This window comes from Punica granatum, chromosome 7 (genome assembly GCF_007655135.1).
Source record: "Punica granatum isolate Tunisia-2019 chromosome 7, ASM765513v2, whole genome shotgun sequence".
Taxonomy (NCBI): domain Eukaryota; kingdom Viridiplantae; phylum Streptophyta; class Magnoliopsida; order Myrtales; family Lythraceae; genus Punica; species Punica granatum.
The window spans coordinates 17738600-17760449 of NC_045133.1; the positions used below are offsets into that span (position 1 = coordinate 17738600).

At 44.4% G+C, this 21850-nt stretch overlaps 1 pseudogene; it reads right to left on the reverse strand.

The window, feature by feature from the left end:
• LOC116214447 overlaps window positions 1-21850 on the reverse strand; it is a 31053-nt pseudogene that overhangs the window by 8065 nt on the left and 1138 nt on the right.

A 21850-nucleotide genomic window follows, 5' to 3' on the forward strand; every position in this document is an offset into this window, starting at 1 on the left:
GTGCGTCCGTCGCGCGTCCCCGGGAAGGTGGACACTCCCAAGCCGCGTTGCAATGAGGCTTCGCGCATTGCGTGCCCCGACGAGACGAAATTCGGGTGCGCACAGCTTGCGACTCCGCTGGGGACACTTAGAGGGTCGGGCTCGTTCCCCTTCTTTGTTTGCTTGTTTAATGTACCGTTTTCCTTTTTTCCGCATTTTCCCGCTTTTATCTACTAAACGCACTTTTATTTCCCGTACATGCATGCATATCATACTAGCTTCTAGGTACCTATGGGTCGCGTCCCACGACCGATAATAGGAGCATAGGTTAAATAGGGGTTCCGAGTAAGGGTACGTCGCACGGTTGGACCGTCGATTAGGCCCCCAAAGATCCCCGCTCGATTTCAAGGATTGACACCCTTGAGTCGTGAGCCCCATCCTTACGTAGCACGGTCCCTGTAGCACTAAAACCATGCATTCTGCAGGAGCTCCATGCTATCCTCTAACCCGTTTTCGACAAACAGTCCGTTGAGTCGGCCTGCGTGCCACTTGAATCTTTTCTGTTTTCAAGAGCGATGTATCTTGTAATTTGTATTAAGCCGTGGGCATTCATTTTTTTTCGCACACACGCATCATCTGTTTTACAAAATTAGGGTGTCATTCATATGAATGAGTCCTAAGGCAGTCTTCCTTTCGTCTTGGTAAGAGACGCCTTGCTCGGTCTCTTGTTCGTGCCTCGACAAAGTCCGTCAATGCACGAGGTTCCCACCAAGTCTCCACAAACCAAGACCGGCACACCCGCCAGGACACCCCCACTTCAGGCACATCCACAATAGTCGACCTCACCAACAACAGGATCGATCACCTTCGTCAGTAAGCTGCTGAGAAAGATGTGGAACTGGTCGGCTAACCATAACCTCAATGGGAGCTTACTCCGACCCATGCCAAACTACAAAAATGCAATCAGGAGCTCGCTTAAACTCCGAGTGTAGTGGAAGACTGGCTTAGGGCTTTATTTTATAAAATTTACTTGTACTTGATCGTTTTGAGTTAATGTGAATGGCGGCATTAGTTTTGAAAAACTCACGCATCGCATGTATCCTACTCATTTTACTGTTTTGCATAACAGCTAACGTCCCACCATGCAAGTGAGTGAAGACCTTCTTCGCAGGTAGACTAATCACGACTTCACGGCAAGGCAAGTCGTGACCCGAGGACCAATGCACCTTCCTTGGCAAAACCAACTTCTCACTAATCTCACGCAACTAGCGTCATCGCGTGATCGCGCACACGTCCCTTCTCGCAACTGAGTACATCCACCAGCACAACCGAGTGCATCCTCCCGCGTCGTGCGAGCATGCCTTCACTTTAACCGTGCATACACCCCCCGGCACCTCGCACGACGCCTACCAGGCGGCTAGTTTCGATCCCCTACGCTTTTGCGTTAAAATTGCGAACATAGTTTGCTTTTTCATCGTTCCCTTTTCCCATTGCAGGAAATAACCAACAAGAAGGCACCATGAATCCAAACGACCACAATCGAGACATGAAACACTTCTCTGCTACCTCATTGGACTCCAAACACTCAAGACCGACTGTCCTCCATGAAAGATCACAGGACATGGCATGTCCCAGCCCACCCCCACGAATCTTCTAACACAATCACGCTGCCGATCGAAGAAAGGGGCCCAACTCCCTCCGCATGACCGGCGAGTCGTGCAAACCTTCGCGGAGAGCATCACCGCGTGATCATATGCACATCTCTCCGCAAGACTTTTGCGCATCTACTAGCGACTAAACGCCCCCACACATGTCCAAGCATGTTCACACCAACTCATACACGCATGCTCAACATATCAATGCATGTCTCTTGGTGTGGCTCGCACGACACCTACCAGGCCAGTTCGCTTCCCTACACTCTTGCATTGAAATCTGGAACAGTTTTTATGCTCTTTCATTGTTCCCTTTCCCATTGCAGGAAATTCTCAACAAGAGGACAGCCTGTATACTAGGCGACCTGCAATTGAGACAACAAACGTCTCTCATCCAGCTCCTTGGAATTTCACACTAAGTCCCCATCCTTGCTTCACAAAGCAAGACCGCAAGAAAAATCAGAGTCATCGCTTTGCAGTGCCCTGCACTGTTCCTCAGCATTGACCTTTATTTTTGCATCTCTTGCACTTTCCTATCAACCCCGCATTTATTGCATCGGGCTTCGGCCCCGCATCGGCTCCCACCCCGCATTTACTGTATCGGGCTTCGGCCTCGCATCAGCTCCGGCCCTGCATCGGGCTCCAGCCCCGCATTTACTTGCATTAGGCTTCGGCCCCGCATCGGGCTCCGGCCCTGCATTTACTTTGGGTTTCGGCCCTGCATCGGGCTCCGACCCCACTTTTGGGCTTCGGCTCCTCATCGGGTCTCGGTCCCGCATTTGCTGCTTTTGGGCTCCGGCCCCGCATTTACTGCTTTTAGGTTTTGACACCTCGCATTTACTGCTTTCAGGCTCATCTAAATCCAAAATCCTTGACTCAAATTCAATTCATCCAAGCAATACTCCAAGGAGCAAGTCTAATCCTTCCACTGCAAAGACGAAAGTGACAGCTCCACAAAACATTGCATGACCTAACTCTCGATCGTAGGAGATACCAGCATGGTCATGCCTCCGATCAAAGAATGGATCTCACCCGTCCTCTGCTGTCGCCGCTGACTAAGCACTGGAACAACATGCGCAGTCTTCTTTAAACTCTCTTTTGCTTTAATTTAAATGCATTCCCACAAATGGGCTCCCGACATGAACAAATCCTTCAACGGAGCATTAGAACGGTCTTTGCGACACCCTATTAGTTCTGTTGGACCTGTTCGACTAACCTGTCCTCAAGGGACCCCGCTCCTCGAGCCCTCCGTAGGACGGCTGCGCAAGCCTACTTGCAACCAGGGAAAATATGCTTATGTGACCTCAGTCACGGTCTAACCACTCCAGAGTGGTAATGACCAGATTCTCGGAAACAAATGTCGTCTGCACGCGGCACCCCATGGGTTGCGTGCGGGACAAAAGGGGATTTTCCCATGGGACCACCTCATATTTCTTACCACATATTCACCCGCATAATCGCCTAATGCGTTATCTTCTTTGTCATCATTCACAGGGGCACATTGACCATAGGCAAAGAGCGATACACGAGTTCACCCTTCCCCGAGAACTTGTCTCGGACCCTTTCCTTATACTTTGACAAAGGAGGTGTCCGACGACGAGGTACCCCCCTATGAAGCCAATGACAAGGACAATTGAGCGAATAACTCAGCATTGATGCAACCATCTTCCTCGAACATCCAGTGGCTTCAACAGAATACACCTTCCAAAGGCACACGCTGTAAAACAACAAAAGATGATCGGAGACATCGCACAAGGCGCCTGCCATAGGCCACTTCCACAAATGAAGACCGAGGCATCCCCGATCAACATTCGCACCGGGGCAACCTCGGTTCCTATTCACGGGGCAATTTGACATTTTCTTTTTTAGACAACAGGGGAAATGACTTGTAAAGTTTGCAAGGACAAAAGACGCGAAGTTCGACTTTCGAGTGCACAAGAATCAGACTTCTGAGAAAACCAGCCCTCACAAAATTGGGCTAGGGCAAAGAAGTACATCAAGTCTCCACGGGCAAGGCACACTAAAGCAACCGCGCAATGCAAAGTCGAGGAGTCTTCAAGAAATACACGGGGCACAAAATAAACCCAGCTGCAAGGAAAAAAGACACAGAGCGAAAAGAAGCGGGAAAAACCCGCCAATGAAGAGAGAGAGAAAAGACGCGGGAAAAACCCGTCAATGAACAAAACAAGGTACCGTCGAGATATAAAACTCCGGCACCGCCAATTCAAAGAAGAATCAACAAACCCCGACAAAAGGGGAAGCAGCAAACGCAACTCCTCGACGGAGACAGAACACAACGCACTCGGAGGTCGAATTATTCGAACCCTTCGCCTTTGCAAACTCGAGAGAGAAAAGAATCGAGCCTGCTAGGTCGAAAACCCCTCGGGGCGATCTAGGCAAAAGTTAGGGCAAAAGAGAGGCACGACTGAAAATCCCGAGGCGGGCAGTCTTGGCAAAAGGAGAGTTCATCCCCTTTAGGTTGAGAGGTACGGCCCCGAGGTGGGTGACCGTAGCAAAAGGAGAGTAAAACGAGAGATAAACAAAATAGTCACCTTGGGCCTTCGCACACTGCGCGGACCAGGGCACCCCAAGGAAATGGCCAGGTTCTACTCCAACACGATCCCCGATCGGCTATCCTACCGAACTCAACCATCCAAGCGGATTCTTCTTCAAGCAAAGCGGGCGACCAAGCACGCAATCCAAACAGTTCAAGACAGCCAACACTAACCGAAGGACGGAAGAGAAGGGGGTAACATCTCACGGCAAGCGTGAACTCGTGTATCCTTTTAGCCTGGGGCAACGCGTTCCCCCCAAGCTTTCTCTTTTCTGTTTGTCTTTGCTTTACTCCAGAATGGGTCACAGCCACCCTTCAACAGGCTACCACAAAGCCGAAATCTCAGACATTCCTTTCTGAGGTCTAGTCATAGTATTCTGGAAATGGTCAGACCGAGCCTGATCAAATCTAGGCAAAAAAATCCCCACGCGGGTCACAAGCGCAGCCGCCCTTCGAGATCTTGACGAGAAGGGTCCCAAGTTCACAGGCGCGTCGAACAACCGATAGAGTCGCTTGGGCACCTTTAAGAACGTTTCGATATGCCCATGTAAGGCCAACAGGAGCCTCGGAGGCCTTGCATCGGGGCCTCCTGAAAGCGGACCCCCATTTGCATCACCAAGGCAAAAAAAACTCTTCACAAGTCGCCCAGGCGACCCGAAACTGAAGAGCATGCGTCACAAACACTTCCTTTTACCTGTGCTTACAAATCGCTAGTAATCTCATGACTTACTAATGATGTCAAGATCACAGGTACAACAAACGGGGAACTACGGCAGACTCTGATTCCCGACTCCACGGGATACGTAGGCACTCTACCCTAGAGTTTGAGTCCCTCATCGCACGACCAGGGCATCTCCAGCGAACTACAATCGCCACTGCGACAGAGCTGACATCCGGTAGAGTAACGAGTCATCGCCTAGCGGCAAAGCCGGCTTCCGACAGATCAAACACACCACCACCCCAGGGGTAGAGCACCGACGAAGCAACTTCATTGTGGCAGATACGCATGGAACCCCAAGGGGCATCTCCTCCTGACGGACATGCGATTGACTCATGCAACAGATCGCAACCTCGAGCCGAGTGGAGGGCCCTATGGGGGGGCCACTTGACTACGGCTCAAAGATGCAACAAGTGGCATCCTACGTCGCCCGACCAAGCTCGACTTGGAATTGGACAATCTGCCTCTGCCGACGTCCCCGACATACCGCCTGCATCCATCCCCGCCCTTACTTCCCTTTACTCCGCGCACTTTACTGCTTTCTGGACTCCGCGTCCAGGACTCCGTGTCCATCTTTACTGCTTTAGGGACTCCGCGTCCCCGGACTCCGTGTCCGCATTTACTGCTTTAGGGACTCCGCGTCCCCGGACTCCGTGTCCGCATTTACTGCTTTAGGGACTCCGCGTCCCCGGACTCCGTGTCCGCATTTACTGCTTTCCGGACTCCGCGTCCAGGACTCCGTGTCCATCTTTACTGCTTTAGGGACTCCGCGTCCCCGGACTCCGTGTCCGCATTTACTGCTTTCCGGACTCCGTGTCCATCTTACTCTTTACTGACTTACGCGGGACTCGCTCCCGGACTCCGTGTCCGCATTTACTGCTTTCCGGACTCCGTGTCCATCTTTACTGCTTTAGGGCTCCGCGTCCCCGGACTCCGTGTCCGCATTTACTGCTTTCCGGACTCCGCGTCCAGGACTCCGTGTCCATCTTTACTGCTTTAGGGACTCCGCGTCCCCGGACTCCGTGTCCGCATTTACTCTTTACTGCTTTAGGGCTCCGGTCCCCGGACTCCGTGTCCGCATTTACTGCTTTAGGGACACCGCGTCCCGGACTCCGTGTCCGCATTTACTGCTTTAGGGACTCCGCGTCCCCGGACTCCGTGTCCGCATTTACTGCTTTCCTTCGTCGGACTCCGCGTCCGGACTCCGTGTCCATCTTTACTGCTTTAGGGACTCCGCGTCCCCGGACTCCGTGTCCGCATTTACTGCTTTCCGGACTCCGCGTCCAGGACTCCGTGTCCATCTTTACTCTGCTTTAGGGACTCCGCGTCCCCGGACTCCGTGTCCGCATTTACTGCTTTAGGGACTCCGCGTCCCCGGACTCCGTGTCCGCATTTACTGCTTTAGGGACTCCGCGTCCCCGGACTCCGTGTCCGCATTTACTGCTTTCCGGACTCCGCGTCCAGGACTCCGTGTCCATCTTTACTGCTTTAGGGACTCCGCGTCCCCGGACTCCGTGTCCGCATTTACAGCTTTAGGGACTCCGCGTCCCGGACTCCGTGTCCGCATTTACTACTGCTTTCCGGACTCCGTGTCCATCTTTACTGCTTTAGGGACTCCGCGTCCCGGACTCCGTGTCCGCATTTACTGCTTTCCCGACTCCGTGTCCATCTTTACTGCTTTAGGGACTCCGCGTCCCCGGACTCCGTGTCCGCATTTACTGCTTTCCGGACTCCGCGTCCAGGACTCCGTGTCCATCTTTACTGCTTTAGGGACTCCGCGTCCCCGACTCCGTGTCCGCATTTACTGCTTTAGGGACTCCGCGTCCCCCGACTCCGTGTCCGCATTTACTGCTTTAGGGACACCGCGTCCCCGGACTCCGTGTCCGCATTTACTGCTTTAGGGACTCCGCGTCCCCCGACTCCGTGTCCGTTTACTGCTTTCCGGACTCCGCGTCCAGGACTCCGTGTCCATCTTTACTGCTTTAGGGACTCCGCGTCCCCGACTCCGTGTCCGCATTTACTGCTTTGCTTTCCGGACTCCGCGTCCAGGACTCCCGTGTCCATCTTTACTGCTTTAGGACTCCGCGTCCCCGGACTCCGTGTCCGCATTTACTGACTGCTTTAGGGACTCCGCGTCCCCGGACTCCGTGTCCGCATTTACTGCTTTAGGGACTCCGCGTCCCCGGACTCCGTGTCCGCATTTACTGCTTTCCGGACTCCGCGTCCAGGACTCCGTGTCCATCTTTACTGCTTTAGGGACTCCGCGTCCCCGGACTCCGTGTCCGCATTTACAGCTTTAGGGACTCCGCGTCCCCGGACTCCGTGTCCGCAGTTACTGCTTTGGGACTCCGCGTCCCGGACTCCGTGTCCGCTTTTACTGCTTTAGGGACTCCGCGTCCCCGGACTCCGTGTCCGCATTTACTGCTTTCCGGACTCCGCGTCCAGGACTCCGTGTCCATCTTTACTGCTTTAGGGACTCCGCGTCCCCGGACTCTGTCCGCATTCCGCTTTCCGGACTCCGCGTCCAAGACTCCGTGTCCATCTTACTTACTGCTTTAGGGACTCCGCGTCCCCGGACTCCGTGTCCGCATTTACTGCTTTAGGGACTCCGCGTCCCCGGACTCCGTGTCCGCATTTACTGCTTTAGGGACTCCGCGTCCATCTTTACTGCTTTAGGGACTCCGCGTCCCCGAATCCGTGTCCGCATTACAGCTTTAGGGACTCCGCGTCCCCGGACTCCGTGTCCGCATTTACTGCTTTAGGGACTCCGCGTCCCCGGACTCCGTGTCGCATTTACTGCTTTCCGGACTCCGCGTCCAGGACTCCGTGTCCATCTTTACTGCTTAGGGACTCCGCGTCCTCGGACTCCGTGTCCGCATTTACTGCTTTAGGGATTCCGTGTCCCCGACTCCGTGTCCGCATTTACTGCTTTAGGGACTCTGCGTCCCCGGACTTCGTGTCCGCATTTATTGCTTTTCGAACTTTAGCCCTGCATTTGCTTTTTCAAGTTACAAATTCACACCGTATCATTTCCTTGCCATGAATCCTTTGTCTTTTCCTCCCACAAACAGGTCCGTCGCATCTGGGAGAATGGCCAGGTGGTCGTCAAGACCGAACGGGTGCTTCTCATAATCTTTGGCTGCACCCTCTATCCGAGCACGCAACCAAAGAGGGGCAAGCTGTCAGCACCCAATTTTGGTCCACCGGCTCCAGAGGGGCAAAATCGCCATTTTTACCACTCGTGAGGGAAATATTTCCGATTAATTACTCGAGTATTCACGACTTTTTAGGACATTTTTGGAAATAGCAATTTGCCTAATTTAACACTAATTTTATTTGGGACATTTTCGAATTTCGCGTACATCGACGTCAATTTTCAAAATTCGGGACAAAATTCGAGATTGAAAATAAATTCATCGCACAATATCGATCAGCGAATTTTTCTGAACACAATGGCAATCTCGAATTATTTTTTCGACGTCCGATCAAGAAGATGGAATTTTCAATTTATACGCGCGTCAAAAAAAAAAAAAAAAGGGTCAAACGGTCAAAGTCTGACAACTTTGACCGTTGACCAGGCCCCCCTCCCCCCCATTTTCCTGTTCTTCTTCTTCATCGTTTCTTCTTCTTCCGTCTTCTGGTCTTTCTTTTCTTTTTTTTCTTTTCTTCTTCTTCTTCCTCCTGGCAGGGACGGACCGGTCTCGGGACCTCTGCTGCCGCTGCGCCCGAGCCTGCCTGCCGCACGCCAACCCCTATGCGCACGCGACTCCTCGAACACGCAAACGCACTCTCTCTCTCTCTCTCTCTCTCTCTCTCGGTTTTTCTTTTCGGACAAAAACCCGCAGCTCGTCCGGGGGAATGGGGGGGGGGGAGTTCACAGACAAAAAAGATCCCGGAGCTCACAGACAAGAAGACCCGGAAACCTCCAGCTCGCCTACGACCGAGAAATCCACAGCTCGACGATTTTTCGAAAAAATCTCAGCCCCTCAGCCCAGAAACCAGGCCAAACAAGGCCAAACCAATCCCGTTTTCCGGCGACCGCCACCCAACCGTAGCCAACTTCAACCAAACTTCATATCCCACATGTATTCGACCTCCCGAGTCCATTTCCGGTGTTAGTTTCGCGATTTGAAGCTTCCAGCTTGCCAAACCAGCCCTGTCCAGAACCGAGTTCCATAGACATCTTCACGGTTTCCCGGGCTTCCTCGACATTTTCCACCACCTCACGACTATGGCAAGTCGTGCCATCATTTCCTAAGGGTTCCTCATGACCCTCACTCTCCCCCGTGACGAGGTGGTCACGTGCCGAGAGCCGCTCAACCGCGCACCACCGCCATTTCTCTCTTTTCTCCCTTTACAGATTTTTCCAGTTTTTACCGGTTTTCTTTGCATCTCTCAGGAAAATCGACATGTCTAATCTTCATGAAACCACTGCAGGCATGATCCTCAGTCAGTTAGGGTTCCAATGCCGCCGACCTTGCCTCAAAATTCCATCGGAAGCCTCCGTGGCGACGTCCGACCCGACTTGTGCCAGTCGGGTCTGTTCCTCTGGTCGTCTTTTCTGATCCGAACTTTGAAGGGACGTATAGGTCAGCTCGAGTTGAATCTCGCTACGAGCCACCTATCACCGTGCTCCTCAGTCAGTTAGGAGTCCAATGCCACCGACCTTGCCTCAAAATTCCATCGGGAGCCTCCGTGGCGACGTCCGACCCGACTTGCGCCAGTCGGGCCTGTCCACCCTTCCAGTCGGGTCTGTTGCTACCATTCGGGTCTGTTCAAGCCAAAACAGCCCAAACCCGGCTCGGCAACGGTCCAGCCCGACTCTTGAAGGCCCCATCCCGCATCTCGGGACTAGCCCATTATTTCTCTGTTGCAGGTCCAGCCCAGTCGGCCCAGTCCGCCAACTTCGGCCCAGCCATCCTTTCGCAGCCCAATCTTCCATTCGGCCCAGTCCACACCATCGGAGTTCGGCCCAATCCAGCTCAGGCCGGCCCAATACTGTTCAGACCGGCCCGGTCAAACTCGCCCAGCATATCTTTGACTTTTTTTTTTATTTACAGAATCACCCCTCAACTTTCCGAACTAGGTAAATTCTCAACTTAGTGGCATGATTAGGGCTCATTCCCTGAATATTATTGCTTTCTTGACGGATATAATGTGCAGTGTATGTTCTTGAGTCGCGTGGGTGATCGTTTTGTCTCCGAACTCGATTTTACAAACTTTCTGTTTTGTCACATTTCAGTCCAGAAGAAGTATTTTTATTTTCTTAAGATTTGCCCCGAATTTCAAAAATCATTTTCAATCAAGCCCCGGTCACTTTATCATTTTTCAATCAGTCCTTGAATTTTCCAGAATTGTTCTAGCATTCCAAGAAACTTTCCGAGTTGTTTCAGTTTAGTCCTCGGGCCTCTTTTTTTATCTTTCAGATCAGTCCTGATTTTCAATTTCATTTCAAATAAGTCCTAGGGCATTTTCAGTAAATTTTTACACAGTCCCAATTTTTAGAATTTTCAAATCGGTCCTCATCTTTTAGAATTTTCAGATCAGTCCCTGAACCTTTCTGAATTTGCAAATCAGTCCCTGAACTCTTCTGAATTTATGAACCAGTCCCTGTACTTTTCTGAATCTTCAAACCAATCCCTGAACTTTTCGAATTTTCAAATCCGTCCCTGTTCTTTAAAATTATCCAAATCCGTCTGCGAACATTTTTCCAAAGATATCCAATCGCTTTTCCTACTTGGATTCCCTACCGATAACGCATACGCCTCATTTAAATAATTTTGTTTATGTAATTATATGTATGCAACATGATAATACGTGCTCTTTGCAACATGTACTTTTCTGTTATTTGCTGTATTCATCGCGGTTCAAGCCTGAACTCATAGGAAACGATATCACGGGGTCCAACGCCCATGCACATTGAGAGCGCGCAACCCGAGTGCGGCATCGGGTCTTGCCTCGACTCAACGTCCCAATCTTAGTGATGTCTAAATGGAAAGACAACTCGGATAGGATGAATGAGTCGTGGTCAGGACATGACCCGGGAGCTCGACCTGTCCCACGGCTGTCTCAAGAGTCAAACGATTCTTCAGTTATCCGTCGGTCCGGTCGGACCCGACCACCGGCTCCATGAGCCCGCGTTGCATTATTTTTTATTTCGGTCCTTCAAGACTCACGGCATGCACGAGAGGAATATTTGGCTTGATGCAAATCAACCGGGTCCAAAACACAGTACAAGCGTCTGTATCTTCATTTATGCAAGCATACCTGTATTTTCATTCGGTCAATGTAAGGATCCCGGTTGATAAGCAGAAAAGGCCTGAGAGTGCTTACGAATTTACGGTGTCAAAACGGGCGAGTCAAGTGCAACCTTAAATCACACGGTAAATAAACAAAACGGCAAGCCTAGCAAGCTAGAGTACCGAAAGGGCGTGCGGGATGTAGGCCCGCACGTAATAGAACCCCGAATTCGGAATTTTCGGTTCCGCATGATCATTGCCTTAGCATTTAGGTGTACCCCGTACCCCTAGACCCGGGAAACTTGCCGGCCCTCGACTTTTGGGTCGTAAAATGGCAAGTGGCGACTCCTTCTCACGTGCGTCCGTCGCGCGTCCCCGGGAAGGTGGACACTCCCAAGCCGCGTTGCAATGAGGCTTCGCGCATTGCGTGCCCCGACGAGACGAAATTCGGGTGCGCACAATGTACATTTTATTAACCTCTACCTGAAGAAATGGTACAAGTATTAGCTTTAAATTTATGTCCGAGCAGCATTGACGGCAACTGATATTTTATACAAGGAAACAAATTATTTCCTACACACTGGAATATATGCCATACCGAGCATGAAATGATAGGATGAGAAAGATGCAACTGACTGGAAGCACCAGAAAGGGCATAACTCCCATGGCGATGAGTTTTGACTTCACCCCAATGGCATTCAAAAATCCTAATGATCCAAGAATGGAGAGCATCACAAGTATAATGCCGGAAAGACCAAGCATAACCTGATATCCAGCCAATATTTTAAGTGATAAGGTCGCTAAACTTAAAAATTAGATGTCTCAAGCTTGCTTATCGATGTTAATATGATTGCACAGAGAACTATAAGATATACCTTTGAAGTTATGTAAAATGAGGACAATCGAGGTGTGTCCTCCAGCGTCAGAAATATGTATCCGGACATCACAAGGTAGCTTATCTGAAATAAGTATAGTGGAAACAAGATGGATAAACTAACAGGAGAAAATCCTATGGACAGCCGAATAGTTGGTTTTGTTATTACTAGAAAAAAGTTGACTCGCCAATATAGTTATGGCATCACCCGTAGTCTCTCGTTCCAGATCCTCTTCAATGAAGCTTTCAGATTGTAAGACCCGGCAAATGTTTTTCAAACATGCATACATACACATATACTTACATATGCATATATATATATATATATATATTGTGGCTGGTGCATTAATAAAAAAAGGGATGTATAATTTGTCTATTGTGGACTTACCCACACCCTATCACTCTTCCCGTTCTTCTTTTCCACGGCCATTGAATTCTTTCTTTACTTTACCATTTCTTTCTTTTTCTTCTTTGTTCGGGCAGGTTCGGAAAAAAAAAACAAAGGGTGAGTGAGAGAGAGAGAGAGCGAGAGAGAGGCAACGGGCAGAGCAAGATCGAAGAAGAAGAAGAAGAAGAATAGGTAGAGAGCTTTGTTTGGGTGTAAACAGCAGAGAGACTGAGAGAGTGAACCGGTGCAGTAGGTCGAGCTTGAGCTCGATGAAGAGGAAGATGGAGGTTTGGGGGATGGAGTATACCAAAGCCATGCATTTCGAAGACTAGAACTTGGTGATTTATTTTTGGCGAGTTATCTGTGAGTACTCTATTCCCTTGTGAAATGATGTATTATAATTATATGAATTATTTAGGAAGAATACTGTGATAGTTAGATTAAGGAATCGGTCTTCCTATGTTGTGTGAAAGGATTTGAGAAATATTACCCTTTTATGTTTCACCTTGACTTGAGATATGCAATGTGATTGAGTATGTTGATTGCGTATGAAATATATGATGATAATGTGATTCAATTGTAATGTGATTGGGATTATGCTTGTGTATGCTGAGATTGTTTGACTATAGCAATGGGACCGCTGGACCCAGCGGATTATAAAATGGGTCAATTTAGCCGCTGGATCCGGCGGAATATAAATAGGAGCCTAATCGGCTGCTGGACCCGGCATAATAGAAATAGGGGTCTGATCGGCCACTAGACTGACGTAATATAAATTGAGGTCAACTCTTATCGCCTGGGGTTAATAGGCGGCCCCCGCTTATGAGATATGATTATGAGGATATGTGAATAATTTATTTGAGATGTGCGGGGTCACGGTACCGTCATAACTCTATTGCGAGGAAATATAATCCTATGGCTATATTGATTGGTTGTGTTGTATATTATTTATTTGGTATGATTGTTGGAGATGTGATGATTGTTGTGATTGCTATAGATGTGATGATTGTTGAGGATGTTTGAAGTTGTTCTTTAGGAACCTTGTTGTTGCTAGAGTTTGATTTGTCAAGTGATTGTGTTGTGAGTTACTATGAAACGCTAATGAATGGATGTTTGATGTTTATATGATATTGATTATTAGAGAAATGGTTGGAAGAGTTGTGTGTATTTGTTAATACGACTTAAATTTAGTTACTGTATTGGATATAAGTATTTTATAGTATGTATATATATATATCGTATAAGTGTGAGTGAGCTGATAATTAGATTGCATGTGATTGTATTGTTTATTTAAATATTTGGTTGTTAGCAATCAAATATCTATTTAATAATAATTCATTTTACTTTAGAATATAGTACTTACTGAGATGCAGCTCACACTCTGCATATATTTTTCAGTTGAGCTAGAAGCTAGACTAGCAGTATTGGAGAACTCTTTTGATATCGAGGATCAGCTCGGAGAACTAGGTAGGCACCTTAGTTATTTGATAGATATTCTTTTTGTATAATGTTACAACCTGTAAATTTTGTTTAGTTGGATTACTGATGTGGGTGTGAAAAAAATAAGCTCTTAAGAAGTATATATACATATTAGAGTTTGCTTGATTGGTTATATATTTTGGGAGTTTATGGAAAACAAGTTTGTATATGACTAGTGTATGTGATAATGGATATCGAGATAATATAGGGGAAACTTTGCCGAAATTTCGGGTCATGACAACTTTGGTATCAGAGCCTAGATTATGAAATCCTGTAGACTTAAGGCTATTGGTTGATCCCCATTAATAATAATAATGATGATGATGATGATTATTATTTTAAATACCTTTTGTTAGGAATTTTTCTGTCTTGTCCATTGGTGCAGTTGAATGGTTCTCTCAGGTTAGCTCTCAAGAAGTTTCTACAACTTTTTAATGTTTATAATTATATAGTTATATTTATATATACGCAAGATTTAGATTATTGGAATTTTGCCTGGGGTTTCAAATTGATCTTGATGTTGGCTGTCATATTGTGGTCTTTTCTATTCGCCTTAACAAAAGGTGGTTTCAGTTATTTCCATATTTGATCGTTTATGCATGCTGGCAATCGTGTTGTTAGTTTACTGAGTATACTTACTACAAAGATAGAAGTTTTGTGTTTGCTTTTGGTAATCTGATAGTACATTTCCCTCTGCTCCTTAGCTGATATAAACTTGGTGATAAATATTGATCCTTAGATTTGGTTGGTGAGGATTTCTTTATCAGAGTTCTAATCAGTTTGGTGTTTGTATATATAAGTTTGGTGGTGAAGTTTTGCATTGATTTTATTATTCACTGGGAGGTGGGATATGGATATAGTATAATAAATTCCCATGAGCCTCATCCTATATGTCTCTTTTAGCTCATGGAAATATAGTTGTTACCTATTTTTGATTATCGGGTGCTAATGCTTGTGATTGGTAGTGAGTTATTTTGTTCTTTTAAGTGAGAGTCTCATCCGGACGAGAGCTCTTCTTCGTGGACAAATGCTGTTTGGTTTCCATGATTTGGTGGAATATTTTCATTTTCTTTGCCTAAGGTTGAGACCGGTTCTTCTTGTTTGTATATTCTTGTATGTGTTTGCTTGACTTGATAGTATTGAATTTGATTTTCAAATTTTTGGTTGACATTGATTGATGTTTTGATTTGGGTATACTAGCTTGATACACTATGCTGAAGGTTGTGCTATATATAGTTTCTATTTATTATGGATCCTTGACTTTTTATGTTGAAATTCTTAAGTTTTTGGTGAGTCCGTACTCTTGCTTTTATTCCACTAGTTCCACTAAATTGGTGGATTATTTTCTTTGCACTCAACTAATGCTATCAATGAAATCCTATGAGTATGAATGGGATTGGATGTGTTGGTGTGCTTAGTGACCATGGATGATTCCTTATGGTTGATTTTGCTTGACTTCAAAATCGTTTTCTTTGATTGATGTGCCTATCCGGAATATCTATGTTGAATTTTATTAATGATGGCTTCCCATGTTGTGTTTACTCATTTGATTGAAATTCAAAGCCAGAATTCTCCATATTTGGAAATGGATAAGTTTGTACAAGCTAGTCAGAGTTATTCAATATTAAACTTCTATATCTCTATGCCATGAGACTCATCCTTGAATTGTCTTAATGTGACATGTCGAGTTCTGTTCCATACAAAAGATGAGCAAGCTACCTAATTGTGTACTATTAAAGCTATATTCTTTGGTTGCAAATTCTTTGTTACCGGTTCATGTTTGGTTTCTTCGCTTGAAACTCTAAGTAAATTTTAGTCTAGGTTCTCGGTGCATGAGCTGAACCTTATGACAATTTCCTGAGAGAATTTTGTCACATGCCTCGAAAAGCAACGGAGTGGTTACTTACCTTTAGCAAAGAGAATATTTTCTACCTTATGCCTAGAATTATCTGATATTTGTTGATCTTTTTGGCGACATCACTCATTCCCATTATGTGGCCCCATTTTTGATATTAAATGTAATTGTCAATTTATATTGTTTACACATAATTTTAATGAGATGCAGGGGGGTGATGATATTGGCAGGGTTTCTATATTTTCTCATATTCGTGAATACTTAATTTCTGAAACTCTAGGAAATATTGGGCTATATTTTGGCATTTCATTCAATAAGAGTCACCATGGTTCACTTGGTAAATTATTGATTTTATTGGGATAGGCATATTAGATTTTTTTTTACTGTGTCAGTGGAAAAGACTGTTTTGGTAGATTAGATCATGTCTTGACTGTTTTGGTGGAATGAAATTACACTTGTTTGGGAATATATATATATATATATATATGTAACTCTAACATCGAGGTGAATTTCCCATCTTATTCTATGACTACAAAAGTTTTGAGGTATACCCTTTTTGTGATACACAGTAGAAGTTAGAAATTCCTAAAGGAAAAAAAAAAATTTTGGTTGCTCGATCTTGGATGGCTCCTTGGTTGTTATCGGAGATAACGTTTAATATTGGGTTGCATCAGATAATGATCTGGGGACAACAAACACATGGTCCGGGTTGTGTTCGATCAATCTTCGTTTTTATAAATTGGAGTTTTATTCCATGCCTTCTTCTTGTGACTGTTGTGTGAAGCTAGTTTGCTCATGTTTCCCTTCTACCCCAGACAATTTATTAGGGTCTAAGATGGTTTGGATAGTTGTGAAATTTTTTGTTACAGATTTATATTACATGCCTTTTCAAATTTTGTGTGGTTGTATAAAACATTGTTATTCTGATAGCATGCAAACAATTTTCGAGGATGAAATTTTTATTAGTGGGAGATTGTAAGACCCGGCAAAATTATTTTCAAAGATGCATATATACACATATACTTACATATGCATATATATATATATATATATATATATATATTGTGGCTGGTGCATTAATAAAAAAAGGGGATGCATAACTTGTCTATTGTGGACTTACCCACACCCTATCACTCTTCCCATTCTTCTTTTCCACCGCCATTGAATTCTTTCTTTCGTTTACCATTTCTTTCTTTTTCTTCTTTGTTCGGGCAGGTTCGGAAAAAAAAAAGAGGGTGAGTGAGTGAGAGAGAGAGAGAGAGATAGAGAGAGAGAGGCGACGGGCAGAGCAAGATCGAAGAAGAAGAAGAATAGGTAGAGAGCTTTATTTGGGTGTAAACAACAAAGAGACTGATAGAGTGAATGGGTGCAATAGGTCGAGCTTGAGCTTGATGAAGAGGAAGATGGAGGTTTGGGGGATGGAGTATATCAAAGCCATGCATTTCGAATACTTGAACTTGGTAATTTATTTTCGGGAGTTATCTTCTCTTGTGAAATGATATATTATAATTATATGAATTATTTAGGAAGAATATTATGATAGTCAGATTAAGAAATCGGTCTTACTGTGTTGTGTGAAAGGATTTGAGAAATATTACCCTTTTATATTTTACCTTGATTTGGGATATGCAGTGTGATTGAGTATGTTGGTTGCGTATGAAATATATGATGATAATGTGATTGGGATTGTGTTTGTGTATGTTGAGATTGTTTGACGATAGACATGGGATCGCTAGACCCAGCGGATTATAAAATGGGTTAGATCGGCCGCTGGACCCGGCGGAATATAAATTGAGGCAAACTATTATCGCCTGATGTTAATAGGCGTCCCTTGCTTTTGAGATATGATTATGAGGATATGTGAATAATTTATTTGAGATGTGTGAGGTCACGGTACCATCATAACTCTGTTGCGAGAAAATGCAACCCTATGACTATATTGATTGGTTGTGTTGTATATTATTTGTTTGGTATGATTGTTGGAGATGTGATGATTGTTGTGATTGCTATAGATGTGATGATTGTTGAGGTTGTCTAAAGTTATTCTGTGGGAGCCCTGTTGTTGCTAGAGTTTGATCTGTCAAGTGATTGTATTGTGAGTTGCTATGGAGCGCTAATGAATGGATATTTGATATTTATATGATATTGGATATTAGAGAAATGGTTGGAAGAGTTGTGTATATTTGTTAATACGACTTAAATTTAGTTACTGTATTGGATATAAATATTTTTATAGTACGTATATGTATATATATATATATACACCGTATATGTGTGAGTGAGCTGATAATTGGATTGCATGTGATTGTATTATTTATTTGAATATTTGGTTGTTAACAATCAAACATCTATTTAATAATAATTTATTTTGCTTTGAAATATAGTGCTCACTGAGATGCAGCTCACACTCTGCATATATTTTTCAGTCGAGCTAGGAGCTAGACTAGCAGTACTGGAGAACTTTTTTGATATCGGGGATCAGTATAGAGAACTAGGTAGGGACCTTAGTTATTTGATAGATATTCTTTTTACATAGAATGTATTTAAAAATATTACGACCTGTAAATTTTATTTAGTTGGATTACTGATATGGGTGCGAAAAAAATAAGCTCTTAAAAAGTATATATACATATTAGAATTTGCTGTATTGGTTATGTATTTTGGGAGTTTATGGAAAACAGGTTTTGTATATGACTAGTGTATGTGATAATGGATATCGAGATAATATAGGGGAAATTCTGTTGAAATTTCGGATCGTGACTCAGATGAAAAGGAAAGTGTCAAATTTCGCAAAGAGAGTCGCGAAAGGTAAAAACTGGAGAAGAAAGGATGGATGTTCGCATGTTTTATTGTTCTTTATATATGGAGCGAAACACAATGAAGCAGAGCAAAAGCGTGAAAGATTCATCTTTTGAAATCTCCGAGCGAAAATGGGAAACTCAAAAACCAATGTACACCTGTGCTAATTGGACGAAGGCATTCTGTCAGGCCACTGCTCTTCCAGTTTCATTCCCTTCTTTATCGAGTGCCTTGTTCACTGAATAAGTTACAATAATGCAGCAGTCTGTCCTGAAACATCACCATGGGATTATTGCTCAATCCAATGTTTCCTAGGTACTTAAAAGTCTTTTGGTGGACCAAATCCAACCTCTGAATAATTACTCCCCGAGAAGCCGCCAAGTACAGTGCTTGGATCAACGGGGGCTCTGAATGCACTCATGCACGTATCTGCAGATGTAAAGTGCTGAAAAGAAAAGAAAAGAAAAATTCATGAGTGACCGTGGAAGAAAAGAAAGTACTTAAGCATTAAAATGGATGAACCTGGGAAGGGTAGGCAAATCTACCTGAAAACAGTAGCTAACATGGTCAACTCCTCCATAATTATCATAATTGGCTGGATCCATCTTGAAATACTGTTAAAAAAAGAAAAGTCGGGAAAACGTCGGACTCTGATCAACCATTAAAAGCCCAAGGTATATCGACAGTAATGATTTAAAATCCGACAAAATTTATACGATGAAAATCGATTAATATGGATCAATTTCCATACAAATGAGAAATATTCAAAAAATTACAAATTCGATCGAACGAGTAAAAATCTTGATAAAATGCCACGATTCACCACCATTTTTAACCTGTAAATAGCCGAAAGAATATATTTGGGGGTAAGTTTGATGCTTTGTGAATAACCACAACTTAAACTGGCCAGATCATAACACAAGTTCAGTAATATCATAAAAATATCATCGAGACCTCTAGAATTCAGATCGTCCTTGTGCTCCTTCCCTGCTCCTGACCATAATGGCGGCTCCACACTGACAGCCTCTCTGCTTCAGGCATCCCTTTCCTACTACTCGGCTTCTGACTCGCTCGGGCCGCCACATGACTCCCCAGTTTCCATCGATCATATAAAAATACATGCATGATCTGACATGGCCATGACAATACAATTCTAATAAACTAATTATAATCTCGATAAAATACAATATTAAGAATAGGTTACTGACAAGTCCCCCGAACCTCAAACATCGAAAATCGAAAGCTTTCCATTTTCTAGAATTTTTCTCAAATTTTCCCTCTTAGTCGCTCAAACTCTCATTCTCTCTGTGATGGCCGAGAAGATGAAATTGGGCGAAAGAACTGAGAGCAAAGGATTATAAAAGGAAAGATAAAGTTTGGCGGTGGAGATTGATGAATTTAAGTTGTTAAGCGTGGAAAGTAAGAATTGAAAGGAAGCCGACACATGAAAAGTAAATTGGGAAGTTTATCTCCTGAAAACAATTTAATTAAATAATCAATTAAGAAGTCTAGTGTTGAATTGCAAAAATTGGGAAAAATATGTGTATAAGCATATGAAGAATCTTCCATGTTACAAATGAATATAGTTTCACCTAGTTCTGGTTGCCCGACTGCTGAGGCAAACTATGTAGCAATACGAAAGAATATGTAGAGGTAATAATAATACAGAATGTGAGCTGCATCAACACTAGTGCGCCGATTCCGTCTAAGCTCAGTTTTAAGCCATTAATATGCAGAGAATAAATCAGTATCGGGATTAGTGTAAACGAGAGATGTGCGAAGAGCCATTTCGAACAAAAGCAGCAGAGTTCTTCATGATCCAATATTAAGCAAAATCAATGACTGCTTAGTTATAGTCACTGAGGTTGCTCCCATATAGGCCGAATTACAAAAGAATGAAAAGGATGTGAAGAATGAAAAATACACTGGCACATTTCCCGAAATCGAATCTCAGAACAGGTCGTGTCATCGTGTAAGAAACAAGAACAATGAAGAGGATACCTGTAGAATAAATAGCCTGAGTAGCACCGTCCTGACCTAGGGGCTTCATGCAAATATCTGTCAAAGATATCAGGAACCCGGAATAATTGGCACGAATAAATTAATCATAATCAAAACTGGAGGGCTAAATTAATCTTCACAAAATCGAAAAAATAAGAGAAGGAAAAACAGATTCGAATTAACAAGAAGTCAACCAATTGCGTTCTCATTAGTCGAATGCTGACCTTCTTTTTGTATTTCAAAAAGTAACTTAATGTTGTCTTCGGTGAGGATACTCGGTGACTTTTTATGGTCAGACCCTGGAACTTGTTGGTAAGATCAGCTGGAAAAGGAACAGAAAGAGAAAGAACGCTGTTAGACAAGAAAGATATGAAGAAATAGTCGAGTTAGACATTATTTCATAACCTGTTCGATTCTGTAGAATGGAGCAAGGTCACTATCGAAGAATTGTTTCTCAGTAGCTGCTCTGCTACCCGGTCCTATCCATAGTTGAAACAGAACACATTACTTAACCATGTAACGCACGTCCCCTGGCACACAGTTATACAAACGAAGTACGCAATATGTAGATTCATATGAAATGAGATTGTGAAAATATCAAAGACCTCAGAGAGACTATGTTTACCTTCTCATGCCCTGTGTCCACCTTGAAACGAATCAAACCAAGACAAAGTAAAAGAACTGCACACAAAGATCCTAATGGAAAGTGGCAGAGACACACACCTCAATGGGAGGATCCTCATTTTTTTGGTCCTCTCCGCCATTAAGTCAATTTCCTCTATTTGTATTTGACGATGGCTTCCTTTGAGCAGCATTCGTTTCTCTTGTACGGTGAAAATATCCCCAGCCAAAAAACAAAGAGACCAGGATGATGTACACGATTGCCATAGATATATCAACACATTCGGCCTGCATTGTCAAATTAGATACGAATAGCATGCATCACACTTTGCAATTACATACTTATCTCTATACATAACTTCACCCTTTAAGGGTGACACGATGGAGTAGCTTAAGTTGGATAATAACAAGAAACAGAAAATAATTCATCTCTAACCTTAGTGGTCCCGATTATCACGAAACAGGATGCCTCTTTATGCTGCTGAGGAGGAGCTAGGTTGGAGCAGGCAGTAGCCGTGGGGCAATCTCCACAAGAACAACCAAGTGAAGTATCAGCACACCAATAAGTGGACGCATTCATAGGTCTCATTCCAGATGATTCCGAGCACGTTGGATGAGAAGGAATATAATATTACCGCGACTTTCCACGAGCTTATTATCTGAGGAATAAATATGCTTGATCAGTTCTCAT